At 43.2% G+C, this 16,428-nt stretch overlaps 1 long non-coding RNA gene across 1 annotated transcript in view; it reads left to right on the top strand.

Moving 5' to 3' along the window:
* LOC107200875 overlaps positions 1-15,011 on the top strand; it is a 25,669-nt gene extending 10,658 nt beyond the window's left edge. The window contains exons 2-3 of the long non-coding RNA XR_001519823.2: positions 6,364-6,445; positions 14,896-15,011. This is a non-coding gene — a long non-coding RNA (uncharacterized LOC107200875). The remainder of the gene's footprint in view (positions 1-6,363; positions 6,446-14,895) is intronic.
* The last annotated feature ends 1,417 nt before the right edge of the window (positions 15,012-16,428 follow it).

The raw sequence follows: 16,428 nt of genomic DNA, 5'->3' as shown, positions 1-16,428 counted from the left end.
TTTTTTTTTTTTTACCTTCAAGGACTGCAAGAGGCTCTGAGGAACAGAGGAGAATTCCCACTGTTCCTGGGATCCAGACTCTTTTTAAGTAACAGGCACTTGAAAAGAAGCCTTGGGAACTGAAAGAGCCGGGTTTGTGGGTGTTTCTTTGCTACCCATCACACATTGAAGGGTCAGGGTCACACATCAATGCAAGCTATCCCTGCCTATTTCAGTTGCATCTTATTTGGGGAATGAGAGGCTTTATTGCCAGTTTTAAGGAGCACCAGCAACCAGGGACAGTGTCCCCCTTAGTCTGTCTTTTGTCATGTCCCCAGTTTGCCCATTTGCAGATGTGTGAATCCAAGGGTCAAATAGACTGGCAGTGGCTTATATCACAGTTTCTACTTTTCTTCTTTTGATACACAGCTCTATGCACTGCTCCCTTGGTCTGTGGTCCATTCTTATCCACTGTGATCCTCCTAATCCTGGGAAACTTAGGTCTTTCTCTCCATACCACCTCAAACTTCCTTGTGGGAAGCTCAAGGCAGCAAAACCAGGCACTGTTATTAACTCCAATCATTGTTCATTAAAAGAAAGAGGCACACAGAAGTGCATACAAAGGGAGACCTTCATCTCCATCCTCTGCCCATCCCTGGCTGATTGTTCATCAATCAAATGCTGCACCCCTGGTCTAGATGCAAGACATCTAGGGTGATAAATATGAACTTCCACTCAGCAAAGTGAATCTACACCCCTTACCTTCCATGTTTCCCAGGAGAGTTAGCTTCTTGCATGTTGTGGCATCAGTCACTGCCTCTGTCCATACGTTCATCCCGCATTATGCAAAGTAATGGCAAGGGGACTCTTGCTCAGCTGAGATAAAGAAGTGGCTTGCACATGGCCTGGTTTGATGTGAATCAATCTCTCATTGTGCAGCATCTGCACAATGATTTGCAATGCTGCCAGCCTTTCCTTGTTGTGCTGAGCTAGAGAGACAGGGGTCTTCGCAAATAGCCACTTCCTTTTTCAGCTGTGTCTTTTTTGAGGTTATGCATTGGTAGTGCCACCCTTGGCACCAACTGGCAGAACTTGTCCTTTTCTGAGGAGAAGAGGGACTAGAGACATTGTTCACTTTCAATAAATGAGCTGTGCTTAAAGGCTTGCTCTTGTCGGTGTATTATGAAAGCCCTGCGCTTCTCATCCTCCAGGCATGTCCTGTTGGCAACTCTGGAGGGCTGGAAACCAGGGCAAATCATGAAGGCTGGGCTTTAAAGCATGAGAGGGAAGAAGAACTATTAGCCCCAGGGCTGAAAAAAATGTTGGTTGCTTTCCAAGGCTCTCAGGATCTGCAAATACCAGTGACCAAGGCCGAGAGATACATGTGCGAGGCTTTGTTGCATTCAGAGCAGCTAAGCAGCATGCAAGTCAGGCACCAGGCACCTTTTGGCTGCCTGGGTTCTCATGGGGGTGACTATCCATGTTTTCTCTCCACATTGCTTAGCAGCACAATGGTTTTCTAATCTCCATGGCTCCAGTGCCAGCATGGAGGCATTTTTCTGCTCTCCCCCACCCAGCACTGATGGAGAGCTTAGGTGGCCACACGTCTTGCTAGGCTGTGTAGACACACCCATGGGTGGTTTGGCTCTGCTACCTTTAAGAAGGGCAATGGAGGCTGTCTGTAAAGATTTGCTTCATCAGCAGCAAAGAAGAGGATGAAGCTGATGATAGGTGCATGTGTAATGGCCTTCATGCAGTGGGTAAATCCAGTGAAAGGGATGTTTACTACAGTTTCACCCTTCATCTGCTGGTAGTGTGGGCTGTGTGTGGCTCTGCACTGCATCATCTCAACAGTGGCAACTTCGGGGCCCTGAGGGCACCATGTCTGTGACTGCTCCTGCCCAGCCTCCCTGAGCTCCCCCCACCCTGATGCAGTGACTGTAGTCCCAGGAAGAGGTGACAGACAAGGATGTGTTCACTGGAGATGCTGTGCCTGGGGTGGGTCCAGGCTATTGTGTGGCACTGCCTGCAGATGATGAGAGGGGAAGGGAGAGGAGCTGCAGCACTGGGAAGGCACATGCTGGTAGCTGGCAAGTGGCATCCCAGCAGTGGCTGGGGACTTCTTCCAGGCCTGAGGTGACATTGAAGGAGAGGAGCAATATGCAAGCAGCAGTGCTGTCCAAGGGGTGTGCAGCTTCCCCACAGCTCAGGGCATCCTCATTGCTGAACCATGTGCCTGGTCAGCTCTGCAAAGGCTGGTGGGTGTGTGCAGCCATTTCCCTGCTGGGTGGCTGGCGATGAGTGGTCCCACGTGGTTTAGATTTAGTGAGAATCCCCTTTTTGTGTTCGGAAGGCCTTGTTTTCGGTCCCCAAGTGCCTCGCAAAATGAATTGTTGTTTTCTGGCCAGCCTGACTAGGAAACACGATTCATGCAGTTGCTGGGAACTGGCAGAAACACCCTGGTTTTCAGAGTGTAAATTATGAAAATGCATTCTTATTCTCATGGATTTTCCTTGAGAAGAAGCCAGCAGTGGGAGTGTGTTAGAGTGGTAAAATACAATTCATGACAACAATCCCACTGAGAGGAGTATTTTTTTTTCAGTTTGGTTGCTTCTAATTGTGGTAAGGAGCAAACACATTCCTCTCTAATTTCCATTGGCAAAGTCTCCAGGACTCTGCAAGTGCCAATGCGCGTGCTGTGGTTGGTTCTGCATTTCCTCCTCTCTTCTTCCCCTCCTCCACCCTCCTCCTTCATCTTACTGGTATTATAGCCAATCCCTCTGCAAATACCTCTTTCACAGGCAACATAAGCGTTCTCCTTGTTTTTCTTCCTTCAAAACTCGGCTCTATCTCTTTTGGCCAGCTGCAGCTTTCCTAGAGCATCTTCTACCTGACAAAAGAAGATACCTTTGATAGTCGGGCATGACTGTAAAGTTGAAACACATGCTTGGTTCAGATACTGATGAACTTTAATTTATCTCAATTCATTAGCAATTTTTAAACCCACAGTTAGTGGAAGACAGTCTGTAAAATAATTGGAAGTAAATGCTGAAGGAGAAATACTGGGGGGAGGAAAGAAGGGAAGCGGCTTACAGCAGGAGTCTAAGCCAGTCTTTCATCTTCAGGCCAGTTCAGTTTTGAACCCAGATGGGAAAGGTCATGAATTTTAAAATGTGTCTCGCAGCAGACAGCTCTAATCATAAAGCTAACACTATCTGCAGTGCATGTCTGACCATGTGAGACTCATGGCTGACTGAAGAGGGAGACTGACTTCCAAGAGCAGGATGCTGCTTGGAGCAGGAGAGCGTGGGATAAGCAGAACTGATGCCATATCTGTCAGTGCTGGCATGAAGTACCCGGCTTTCAGGGGGAACCACGCTGTTCCCAGCAGGGTCTCAGCAGGGCTTGCTGCAGCAGTACTAGATAGCGCATTCTTTGCCACTGACAGCCCCTCCAGGATCCACAGTTTCCCCTTCCTGCCTGTTGTTTAGGAAGTATAACATTTTACTGCTTTAGCTTGCAACCCTCATTCTTGGCTTTAATGCAATTTCCAAACTATTGTGCTCCAAAGCCTGCAGAAGCTGGAGCGCTTGCTGTGGCTGCTCTTGGGAATCGTCTTTTTGCCATTTACCAGACTGTGCTTGAAATCAAGGGAGGCTAATGTTTTGGCAGCACCTCACAATGACTCTGACAAAGGACTTGTGGTTGGTGACTATCTCAGTCTTAATTGTTTTCTTAATTGGGTGCTGCTGAGGCTTAGACAGTTATTTGCAGGATGTGAGAAAGCCCTTGGTTCTCTCTCTAACTTCATGCGCATTTTCCAGAGTTCTTCAACTGTACATCTATCACATCTTGGGCTCTGCTCTTCCTAGCACATATGGAAGCATGGTCCGCTGGTGTTAATCACCACGTGGTGTCTAGACATGCTGAAAACACTTAAGCAACTGGGACATCTGTTTGGTTGGCCTATGTTGTTGGGAAACTTGACCTTATTTACGAACAGTTTTCAAAACCAGGTTTCAACCATGACGTGATAATAAAGCATCTTCACACATTGTGACCATGTCTTTGTGGGCAACATCCTCCCTGAGGAGAGGTGGGCTCACTCTGAAGGGTTAGACTTGGGACATATGGGTTCAATTTTTAGGTCTTGCACATACTTCACATCTGACCTTTGCTAAGTTGTACGCTCTCTTTGTGCCTGGAATAAAATGACAGTGGTAATACCTGGGATCAGACTGACTATTTGACTCTTCAGATTGTGGCAGCTGATTTGTTACCTAAAAAAGTCCCCACGATCTAAATGCAGCTGAATGCCCTATTGTATGGAGTTAATGCGGTGTGAACAAGAGCAGGGGCCAAGCTGGAATTTCTCTTCATTCTGCAGCAGCAGCAAACTCCAAATCAGGGGTTACTTTTGGTGTGTCATATTGCAATTGCTAGGTTTTTGGAGTGCATGATGTGAAGCAGAATTTTCAAGAGCATCTGGTTCTTGGCTGCTAAGTGTTTACATTGCTTCTGAAAATGGAATTTAGGGCTCTGACAGAGGATCTTCTTTAGATTTAACTGTTTAGAACATTATCTCCTCTAGCACCTCTGCCAAAAGTTTCTGCCTCATAGCGGGGGCACAGGGCAAGAAGAAAGTACAATGATAAGCTGTGTCCCACTGTGAACCTGGTGGGGATAGTTCCATGCTCTTCCTGTTCAAGAAACCCCCAGAAGTTTGGGGCCACCATGGAGAAAAACTAGAGATTTGCTCAGGTGTTGTCCATAAGTTGCTTCTACTCCATGTCTGGCAAGTGTTTAGTGCTGTGCTGGTGCTGTGTTTGTGGACAGTTGAGCTCTCCCACACAGCTCACTGTGAAAAGGCTGGACATTAGGAGCTAAGGAATCACCAGAGAGGATTTGGGAAGCCCCAGCTGTGTGCTGGTGTAAGACAAGAAAGAAGCCATTTCTAGGGAGGTGCTAAGTGGAGCTACCCTTGATGCCCACAAACAAGGGTAAGTTTACCTCTCCATTTCTCTTGTTGAACTGCAAGTGAGTTTCCAAGAAGCTCTTGGCTCTGAAGCAGCTACTGCAGGCATAAGCAGCTCTGCTTGAGTGGCATGGGACTTGCAATTTCTGTGATTGTATCTTTTACAGCAGTGTCTCCAGAAATACGGAAGAATAACAAATTGTTTATTTGCCAAGCCTTTTCTGTTGTGTTTCAACCTCTCCTCTCCCCCTTCCCTGGCTTATCACTGGTGGAAGCGGGTGTAAAGTCCTTTGAACGAGGACATCAAAGGACAACTGCATCTCTGTTCTTTACCCAGGCTTATAAAGAGATTGTGATAAAGGCCAACAATACATGTCAGTGTTGCCCAGTTATTGTTCTGGGCTTTGTAGTTTTATTAGGAAATAATTTCTCACCCTGTGTGGCTCCTGGTGAGTTTTGTTTTCTGTGCTGCTGGATTTGATCTGCCCAGTGAAAGATCTGCCACAGAACTGAGAGTTTTGCCAGCTGTGAGTTAAGAGGGAGACATGATTGAAAAAGCTCAAGCTCTGCTTCCTAGCAGCCAATTTACCATCTGTCTCGCTCTCCCTCACGCCCCTTTTATAGCAAAAATGCAAACAATTTATTTGACCTCTGCTGAATCTGTACGACTCTGGGCTTTTAAAGTGTTGCTCTAGCAAATAAAAACCAAACATGACAGCAGCAACAACCCCAAATTCAAAACCAATAAACCTAGGTAGAGGCAAGGCCTCTTCCCAGAGATAGGGAAGAAGCTTTCAAAAGCTTTCTTCTTCATTAATGCATCCCTCCTGCTCTTCTTCCTTTGCTCTGTCTCTGGGAAAACCTACAGGTAAAGTCAAATCCTGTCTCCCACAGCACATGGCTGAAAATTTGTCTCTCCTCCAGTGTAAGAGAGAAAGAGTGAAGCTGTCAAATGTAATGCCCAGAGGCTGGATGCTGTGGATAGGTAAATAGCAGCACCTATTCCATGTCCTGGCCCTTCTCTGACCTTGCACCAGCTGAGGCACCCCTGTGAGCTGTTCTACCAGGACAAGGTAGTCCTCAGCAGGGCAAGTGAGCTCCACACACAGAGGTCCCTGGTGGGGGCTAAAGCTGATGAGAGGAATTGGGGCAGAGAGGAGTGGGATATCTCTCTCTTGATGGTGGTAAATCCCTAGTCTGGCTCAGCTGCATGTGGAAACACAGATAAGTGTTGTGTTACCACATAATTGCACAAGAGTGATTGCCAGCGCCAGGAATGGCTCTGTCTGTCTCCCAAAGACACTTCTCAGAAGCATTCCTGATGCTGGTATAGATTGGCATGGCTCGAAACAATCTGTCATTTTTTTAGTAGACAATGAAATGTTCTTGACAACTGGTCTGTCTTTCAGGGTTTTGTCTTGGTACTACTGACCCCAGTGGAAGTCCAAGCTGCTAAATGACTCACTCTTACCATGCTTCATCCTCGAACAGGTACTTGTACCTTCAATTCACAATATTCAGCAACTGTTAGGAAAAAAAAAAAAAATCACACTTCAGTTTTCATGCTTCAAACAAAACCTATGAAGTCCCCATTCAGGGGCTTCCAGGCTGCTGAAGCAGCCTTTGTTTTGCTAGCAAATCTCTGCAGAAAGACATGAGAACTGGTAGGAAAATCACCTCTGTGTTTGTGTGTTTTGCTGAGGTTGGAGGAGGGCAGTGTGACATTCTTGCACAAAGCATTTTCTATTTCAGTGTATCTTAAGTAGATTGGAATAAAAAAAGAAAGCCTTTTCTTGGGTTTATTGAAACCACAAAGATATTATATCACTGGGGATCATCCTGGACAAAAAAAAATATGGGGTGGCAGGGGCCTGGGGGAGGAAGGGGGAAGAAAGGGGTTTAGTGTGGAAAATGAAGCTCACATTCGAAGATGGACTTAACCTGATAAGAAGCCTGAAACATGAGCTGAGATTCTAATCTCCGCAGTACAATTTTAAATCCTCCTTTTAGGGATGTGGGAGTGACTTCATACCTGCTTTGAGAACTTGGAAAAGCCCTTTCTAAAAAACACCTAAAGGGGACTTTCCATTGTCAAAGAAGTAACTTGATTATTGCAAGAGGATATTCTTTCCCACGGTGTACTTTACCTTAACAATTTTCAGATGAAGTATTATCAGTAAAGAATAATTAGGAGAAAAATTTTATGGGATAAAATCACATCAAGAAGTGCTAGAAATAAGCAGGAAAACATATTTTTTGCTATAGCAGAAGCAGAAGTAATGCAGTTCTATTGCAGAAGAGCTGCCTGAAATGTGGGAGATTTAAGCAGGAAGTTCTTTAACCCTGTGCAGCGTGAGGGTGCAATGGTAGGCTCATACTTGAAGGCACAAGGAGTGGGGATGAAGCAACCCAAAATCTCAAAGAGCTCACGGGGCATTGACTTTGAAATGGCAAGGAAGATCACTGGCAATTGAAAACTGAGATCAGCAGAGTGACAGTGGAGTTGCCTGGCATTGTTATCACTGCCCTGAACAGACGCTTGAACAAGGAAGTATACACAGGAAAGCTGATGATGTCAGAAACAGCTACAGATGAATGGCCATGTGCTGTGATAAAACCAGGCCCTTAACCTTTTTACAAATAGCATAGATGGGGAGGAAGGAGCTAAGATGCCATGAGGCACCACTGGGAAGAGACTCTGAGTCATCTCTGTGAAGACAGTCAGATCATGTCTGTGAAGACAGCAGAGAGCACAGTGAGCTTTGTAGGGGAAAGGAAGGGGTATGACTAGAGCAATGGGCTGGACAAGCTGGATATCCAGTTCATGTGCATTTTTTACCTTTTTTGATCCTATTTTCTTTACTGGGAGCATGATGCAAAATCAGACTCAGTGGCTCACACGAGGGAGCTTGAACTCTGAAAGGGTCTGCTCTACTTCTTTCTGTGTCAGTGCCAAGGCCCATCCAGATATAGAAATTTTCAGGATCAGTCTGAATTATTTTAATGAAGTGTTTTTGTTTCCCTCTCTGAGCTTACACAGCAACTTTTGTTGTTTCTGGCAATGAAGCGTTTGGGAAGCACCCGGAGGGGTGGGGATCTGCAGTTGCCAGGTAGCTTGGCTTGCTTGAACCAACCAGGGCTGCAGGGTGGTTGTGGGGGTCAGAGAACAGTGCTGACTGTTCAATTCAACTGCACAATTCCAGCCATCCCCTGTCCTCCAGTGTGATGTCTGTGAGGCTCCAGAGTGATTGGGTTAGCTTTGGCCAGGCTCCAGGCATATCTCTGGGGGCCCAGGGTGTTAAAGCCTCTGTGTAAATGTTGAGGCAATCCAAAGAGATGATCTCCAATCCAAAGAGAAATATCACTATTCTCGTCTTACAAGTGCAAGCTGGCACTCAGTGCTGAGATGACTTCTCCAAGGTGGGGAAGTAGCTTTACAACACCATCAGAAGTCCCAGGGGACCTCAGTACCTCTTACAATCTATATTCCTCCCTAATTTTTTGCATTCATATACACAGTACAAACTATATGCATTGAAAGGCCATATCGGCAATTTACCAAGAGGTTTCTCTGAGATTTCACCCTAACCTGGTAGACCCTGAACAGCTGTCCTGTGAATTTCCTTTTTTTCCTGAATTTTCCTTACTTTAACCAGGAACAACAAACCCGTGGCTTGTATACTCTTCACCATCTGGGATGGAAGTGAGGAGTAGTTCAAGAAGGAAACTTATTTCATACACAGAGCTGCTTTCCCCCCTCCCCCCCCTTCTTTTTTTGCTTAGTTACTTCATAAAATTTAGTTCCAGTTACCATTTAGCTCTCAGTGGCATTTTCATATCACAGAGCTGTTGCTTCATTCCAGGTTTTCAACAACTGAAATATATCATGGGATTTTGTTGTAATGCAGGAAATTGCCTTCACATTAACAATCTGCCACTTCTGTAAACAAGAAATCCACTGATGTGACATGTCAGCGCTCAACAGGAGGAGTCCTGGCTACCTTAGCAAACTGATACATTCCTCGGTGGAAAACTGGTGTTAGGCATACCTAAGTAATGACACAAGTGCTTTCACTTTTTTTAAGAGCAGGAGCTAGGTGCCTGCTCAGGGTAGTTGGAGGCAGAGGACGTGAAGGAGAATCCCTCCAAACCTGCTCTTTAATTGCACTTTGCTACCAAAGTTTTTCGAGGTCATGGGGTTACATGTCGGGATTTTTTTTTCCCCCTCCCTTTAATAGCATATTAATAGCAGCATGTGCATTGTAGATGATGATATATCTTTTTTAGCTAAACCCACTTGTGTCTCACATAGGCTGCTTGTTCTCTCCTGCTAGCACGTCTGCTTTGACTATGTAATGACAGCTGCGTGGATATATGGACTGTGGCAATGGGCTGGCAGCCACTTCATTGTCAGCTCCCCTTTGTTCTCCCAGAAAAGAGAAGGCACAATAGGGAAGGCTTCATCCACATGTCAGACATATGAGGGACAAAGGGACGATGGGAACTGACTGAACTACGCGATCCAAGCCGCGCCGAGAAGCGCGCTCTTTCAGCTCACTTCAGCAGCGGCGCGGTGGCCGGCCATCGAGCCGCTTGTAGTTACCCAGCAAGCAATTAAGCTACAGCAAAGCCTCTGTGCAACCTAAGATCTTGTGAAAAAGGCCATTTCACATGGCAGGGTTTAGGGGATATATTAATCCCTTGCACCTGAGCCCCACGTTGGGTTGATGGTGGATGTTTAGCACGGGAGCAAGGCAGGGTTTGTCAGAGAGCTGGGACCTTTCCTCAGGGCAGCTTGGTCCTCTCAGGAGAAAGCAGCAGCTCTCTGGCACATGGAAGTTCTTAATCAGGTCTGAACCAGCGAAGCAGCAGACATCAAAGAGAAATCCAGGTTGAGAGCAGTCGCTTTGAGATTAACTGGAAATGTTAATCAGCTAAAATGTCTGAGAGAAAATGTGGTTGGCACCTGTGGAGCAGAGGGGATGCCAGTAAAGAAAGCAGTGGTAAGGTGGCTGTTTCCTACGGGAAAACCAGTGGGAAGAAGTAATTTATTGCCCGTAGCAGAGGTTAGTGGGAAGAGAAAAATTATAACCTTATAAAACTCAGTATTTCTATTGAGTCTGCGCTTGTTAATATTTGGTAGACATTTAAGCCACAACACAGGGTGCTCGTTTGAAATGTTATACTTCATCTAGTGCACGTTATATCCTGAGAGCCTTCACCTGCCACACACTAATATAAGCCATCTTTAGGGAATCCCCTTCAGACCTGCTCCCAGGCCCAGCTTACAGGCCAGTTTTCATGGGATGTCTGTCTCAAATAGGAAGCTAAGGTCACCAGAGATGGGGAGGGAAGACAAAAGAGGATGGTAAATGTGTTTGGGTTAGATTTTTCAGTAGTCTCATTTCAGAGGTAGTGCTCTCTCTCTGCAGACCCTCAGGAAAGACGGACAGTAAACCTGTGGAGAACATAACTGAAAATATTTAGCATATTGATTTTCATCAGAAAGTGCCTGTTTGTCAGCTGAAATGTTTTGGGTGCAAGAGACAATAGCATGGTTTGGGTTTTTTAAAGAGGAGCAGTGGGGTTATAATTCTTAAACTGGTATCACTGTCGTTTTGCAATTGGATGTGAGTTGTGTAATAGCTACTACTGCAACCCTTCCCAATTAGGCTAAATTTACATTCTTTCTGAACCAAACAGAATTCAGAATGTCCTATCACTGAAAATGTTTTGACAATGTGAAAAATCTTACAGGATGGGGAAGCTGTTTCTGGATGTTTTCCACCCAAGTGAAACACTAAAGTGGGACATTTTTTGCTATCTTTTAAAATACTTGCTATGACTTTAAAAAAGGAATAAGTTATTTGGAATTTCTCTGGACTTTTTGGTTTATGTTATCATGATATACTAATTGTCAAATAAATGCATTTAATAACTGTACTGAATTAGAGAAATTCTATTTAGTTATATTTCAAACCTATCTGATGAATTGTCAGTGGTTACGAGTGAGTTTTCCTGTGTAATGCTTACCCAGTGTTTTGAGAGGTGACTGAATTTCATGTGCAGAGTTTCACTGAATTGAAGATAAAAGTTCCCTGGAGCTCACAGTTTCCAAATTTCAAGCAAGATCCCAAGTGCTACGTAGAAACTCCTGACACCGTGGCCTCCTACAAAAAAGTAAACAGTTTAGTTAGAAGATGGAAAGCTTCACTTGGTTATTAAATCCAGAATCTATGTGTATGTATTGTGTATGTTCAGCTACCAAAAGACAAGGAAAGTTCTCTAATAAAATGGTTTTTATCATGTATATTAGTGGTAAATGCTGAAGATGCTGCAGTAGGGAGTAAACCCTGTATGACTGTTACAGACATGTTATGTTTTCTGATCTTTAACATTTGGTTCTCTCCACCCCTTTCAAGCACCCAGTTGAGTACTTCAGTTTTTGGAAATAAAATTCTCCAAGAGCTTTGCTGTTAGGTATAATGCAGCCAAAGAAAAGGGCACAAATATAGTAATAATCATAGTACTGTACTCTACCATTTCAGAGAGCTAATATGAAATAAAAATGGAATATGCAGACAGTGCATTACTGGAGTTATTGCTTTCTTATGGAAATGCATTTTTTAAAATAAAATTACATTTCTGATGCCATTTTTAGTGGTGTAATGCTAACAACCTGACGGTCCTCTGACATGAGATTTTCTGTAGCTGGTACCGAATCCTGATGAGATGAGATGTATGTGAGGTGCAAAAAAGGGGTTCAATCATCTCAAAATTTTGCATTCGTGGTTCAAAAGTATTTGTTGCTTTGTAAAGAAAAGAAGGTGTAACTAAAAAGTGCTGTTGCAAATGGCTGAAAAAGTGCTGCAGTCTAAAAGATGCTATGCAAGGTAAAGGAATTGGAAAAGTAGTTTAGCAGTTAAATACTAGTGAAAAAAATTGCATGTGCCTAGATACAGGGGATGGCCCAGCAGATGGGGAATGGCATGTGACAGGAGCACTGTGTTTCTTTCCCTAACCTCCAGCCACCTCTGGGACTGTGAGTCCATCCCTTGGTCTGGGAAAGGCCCCTAAGCCTTTGCCCTAAGCTGTTGCTTGTGCAGAGGTGCAGCATCCCCCTGGCCAGCACAATGAGGTACCTGTGAGAGAAAGAGGACTGCTCCATGCCTCAGTATGATCTCAGAGGCTGATCTGAAAAAACACCTTCAGTTTAAACAAAACCTGTTTTCAGTATATTTTTTTAAGCTAACATTGACAGGCTTCCCACTCACTGGCAGGCATCCGCTTCTGCCTACCCAAAACTGCAAAGAATTGTAGTGAATTAGGGAGTTTGTTGCCTGCCTGATTGCTTTTTCACACTTAAGCTAAACATAGAAGTGTTAGCTTGGGGTCCTTTAAGGCTCCTTCATATCACTCAAATGCTTTTCTTTTCCAGTATTTACAAGGGTTACAGTGTGTCAGGGTTTGGTCTCTGCTGTTTTACAGCAAAATTTAAGGTACATTCACAAATGTGTTGCTGTTGAATCCTAATCCAAACAGGGGAGAACAGTCCCGGGGCTGGGGTGTCAATCCACTGGGCAGTGGATTCTTAATTCTTAAACCATCTGGATCCAAACACATCCTTACAAGTGGGACTCCAGTCTCTCTCCTCTCCCTCTATTCTTTCCTCAACAAAGCGTGATTAACTTAAGAATCTGAAACTGTACTTAAAAACTAAATACACTATAGTTCAAATATTGTAAGGATGTGTTTGGATCCAGATAGTTTAAGAAAAAAAATTTGAAGGTGTTTGGCTAATTTAGATTGATTTGATCAGTCTCTGAATTGAATAGCTGGGTCCAACAAAGGGTGTTGTTTTGTTGCTTATATTTCTGCCATGAAAATTAAATAAATATATAAATCCTTCTTCTATCTCTGTAGTAAAAAACCTCCTTTTATGTTGTGTTTGCAGACTTGCGCTTTCTATAATTCTTCTTAGAATATATAATTGCATTTATTACATATAAAAAATATTATTTATTTAGACATCTAAAATAAGACCAATCTTCTGTCTTTGTAAGTTTCTGATTATTCTAAGATTCAGAAAGACATTTTTCAAGTGCATTATAGATGACATACTCATCTCCTGTTCATATTTAAGATGTTATGCTCATCTTCCTACAGTACTTTAAATCACTACTTAAGAACACTATATTGAGAAAAAGATATTTCATTGCATGGAGAAATAATCTTGTTCTGAAATGAGAATTCCTATAGTCTGCAGAGGAAACTCCTATCATGCAAAATGTTCTATGGATGAGTACTCCAAGAAAGCTACCCTGAAAATGTATTGTTCACATTTGAACACATTATCTAATTGCAACCTAATCTGAAGATATGAAAGAAATTCATTACATGGCCTGAAAATTACTGCATGAAGTAGGCATCATAACAGGCATTTACATGCTAAATGTAGTAGCAGATTTTAAAAAAACCCAACTATTTAAATGAATATAAATAAATGGCTAATTTGGTAAAATGTTTTCATAGAATTATAGCAGGTTCATTGCATATATAATTCTACAATTTTTAAATATGTTTTTTTAAAAATAGATGTCTCTAACTAAAATAATTCATTAAGAATAAGTAGACTCAAAATATATGGCTCTGGTTTTTATCAGATTTGTGCAAAAAAGCTTCTGAATATCTTGTAAATTGAGTCAAATGTCTGGAAGCCAGTGTTGTATCTCTGATTTGACACAGAAAAGTCCATCTCCCTGCAAAAAAATTACACCACCCTTCCCTGCTATCCACCCATCTATCCCAGTCTAGAGAAGCTTACCTTTGCTTCAGGAATTTGATTCTGTTTCTAATTCCAAAGTGAGTGGGGTTGACAAACCAAGGGCAGGCTTGGAATATTATGGATTTTTTCCACCTTGGTTGATCAACCTCATACATTTTATTCAAATAATGTCTAAAAGCTCTAATTAGCAATGGCTCGTATGCCCCCCAGATGCTTGCTATTGATTTTGCCTGCAGTAAACTAATCTAATTGCCCTCCTTGTGGGAGAGAGGGTGAGTATTAAACAGCCAACTTACTCACATGTCCGTGAGAGCCATCAGAGAAGCAGTGTGGCTCTGTGGGGCACTGGGAAAAAGCCAGGCCATGGGGATGGGTAAAGACGTTGAGCTCGTGGGCAGGCAAGTCCTGGAGGTACAGTGCTGCTGTCAGAGAGAGCATCAGAAGGGAGATGAGAGGCAATGTGTTGATTATGGTGCCAAGAGAGAAGAGGGGACTTAGCCATCAGCAGTTCACTGATTAAAATGCTTTTCAGGTATTTGTCTGGGTCTCGGGGCTTTAGTGCCACCCCCAAAATGATAGTGTTCACATAACTGTAAGACAACATCTATTATTGTTTCCTTTGATGGCATTGCGTTTATAGAGGGTTTGATGTTGTCTATAAAAACTACTGCTCCATTGAAACCTGGCTGTTAAAAAGCCAAAAGAAAACTCTCAGCCTAAGTGTTTTCTTTAATAAAACATGAAGGCCCCTTAATTTTTTTGTTACCTATTTGTAAGAATATGTGATAAGAGAAGTTCAAGCAGATTTATTTTGTATTTCAGTAGAGAAAAAATGCTGTCTCTTTTTTTGAAACTGCATTTCAGAAATGATTAGTCAATAATGTGGGGTTTTCCTGATATTTGAAATGAGATGCTGGTATGTGAGATATTGAGATACATTGTTTTTTTGTTGATAGTTTCACTTGGGTTGGAGTTCCTGGTTTTATTCAAATTCTAGTAGGATACATTTATCTATTTATTATCCCTATAAAAATAATATCAATAAATTACCCTAAGTAGCTCAACAAGGGTTTTCCCCCATTAAATAGTGCTGTTGTTGATTTTTCAGGGCAGTAATCTATCATGTTCCTCTCAGTACCTATTCTTTTTCTTGCAGCTTTCTGCACTGAGTATGTGTTTTGGAAACAAGCCAGCCTGATCCTACAAATCCTGTTTTTCTGTGTGATTTGTTTTACAAGAGCACTCACATGAGATATGGTGCAGGGAGGCAGGTGGGGGGGTCCTTTGCCCTTTTTTACTGGGAAGCTCAATAAATGATTGGCAGACCCTGACTTTTTGTTGTGTGTCCTTGGATTGCCATGCAGTTCAGTTGCCACAGTTACATCCAGCCAACATCACTAATACTCTAAGATGCACCTCTTCCACATCTTTTTTGTGTCTTCCAGCAAACAGCCTGGAAGAGGAAAAGGAAGGTTGGCTTCTTAGCATGACAGCTGACACAGTGTGGTGTTCTTGCTGCACAGTGACTGTCTCCCTTGGGCTGGTAGTTAGTCCTCATCTAAAGGGATTCTCCTCTCTTTAGTCATATCCATAGAGTGGTTTCTCTTGGAGGTTCACTGTGGTTTTGGAGGTCTTCAATGTGGTAAGAAATTGCTTTTCTGTTTGGCTTGTGGTAGGTTTGGGAAGGTGCCCCTGCCTTTTGTAGGCTTTGTTTTGATGGGCAGTGCATCTTTACTGCAATGTCTGTCTAGAGGTGCTGGTGGTGTTAACGTGCTCACGATCATTGTAACTCTAGATGCAGCCACAAGCAGGACCACGACAATGAGATGGGTGATGCCAGGAGAGAGCTAAGGAAGGGCTTAAGGGACAGCTTACACAGACCAAATCAGTTGCTGTACTGGAGCATGACAGAGGCAGGTTCTCAGGAAAAACTTAAGCATAGACACTTCTCATTTTAGGAGACCTTACAGAGCACAGTGCACTGCAATGGTTGCCTTTCAAGTAGCTGGTGGAGAAGGGGTGCCAGGAGGTATGACCAAGGAGAATGTGAACCAGAAGACTTTGGATTTCAAAACTATATTGTTATGTTATGTTAATGCTATGTTATGTTATGTTATGTTATGTTGTTATGTTTGTTATAGGAGTGACAGTGAGGTTCTGTGAAGGGAATTTTCCACTTTTTTTCCTAAATGCCCAACTATCACAGAATTGTAAGGGGATCAAATCAAGCAGTTCTGGCAGCTGTCCTTAGTCAGGATTGAAATATGGTGCTACCAGTGAAAGAGTCACAATGGTTCTTCAGGAGCAAGTTAGAAAAAATGAAAGCCCAAATGAGAGACACATTTGTGAGTATGAAACTCAAAGGATGGCTGTTAGATGATGTTGAGACTGAAGAAGCACCAGGATTTGGGATAAGGGCAGACTTTGTGGACTTTTTTGGAGTCAAAGGTTAATTTGGAGGAAGCTGGAGCAGGAAGGATTGAATGAAGAAGTCAAGTGAAAACTGATGGGAAGATGTTTGATACAGAGGCAGGGCTGAGGGTGGGGAAGTACAAAAGCAGCAAAAGACTATATATATGAATCATCAGCTTAGAAAACAGTATGCAAATGTCTGAGGGCAAGTGAGATTCACCAGACAGGGAGGATGAAACAAGAAGAGCAAAAATCTTGGGAAGATAAACATGGTGGA

The sequence above is a fragment of the Parus major genome, chromosome 2, assembly GCF_001522545.3.
Source record: "Parus major isolate Abel chromosome 2, Parus_major1.1, whole genome shotgun sequence".
Lineage (NCBI taxonomy): Eukaryota > Metazoa > Chordata > Aves > Passeriformes > Paridae > Parus > Parus major.
This window is presented reverse-complemented; position numbering and strand designations above follow the sequence as displayed.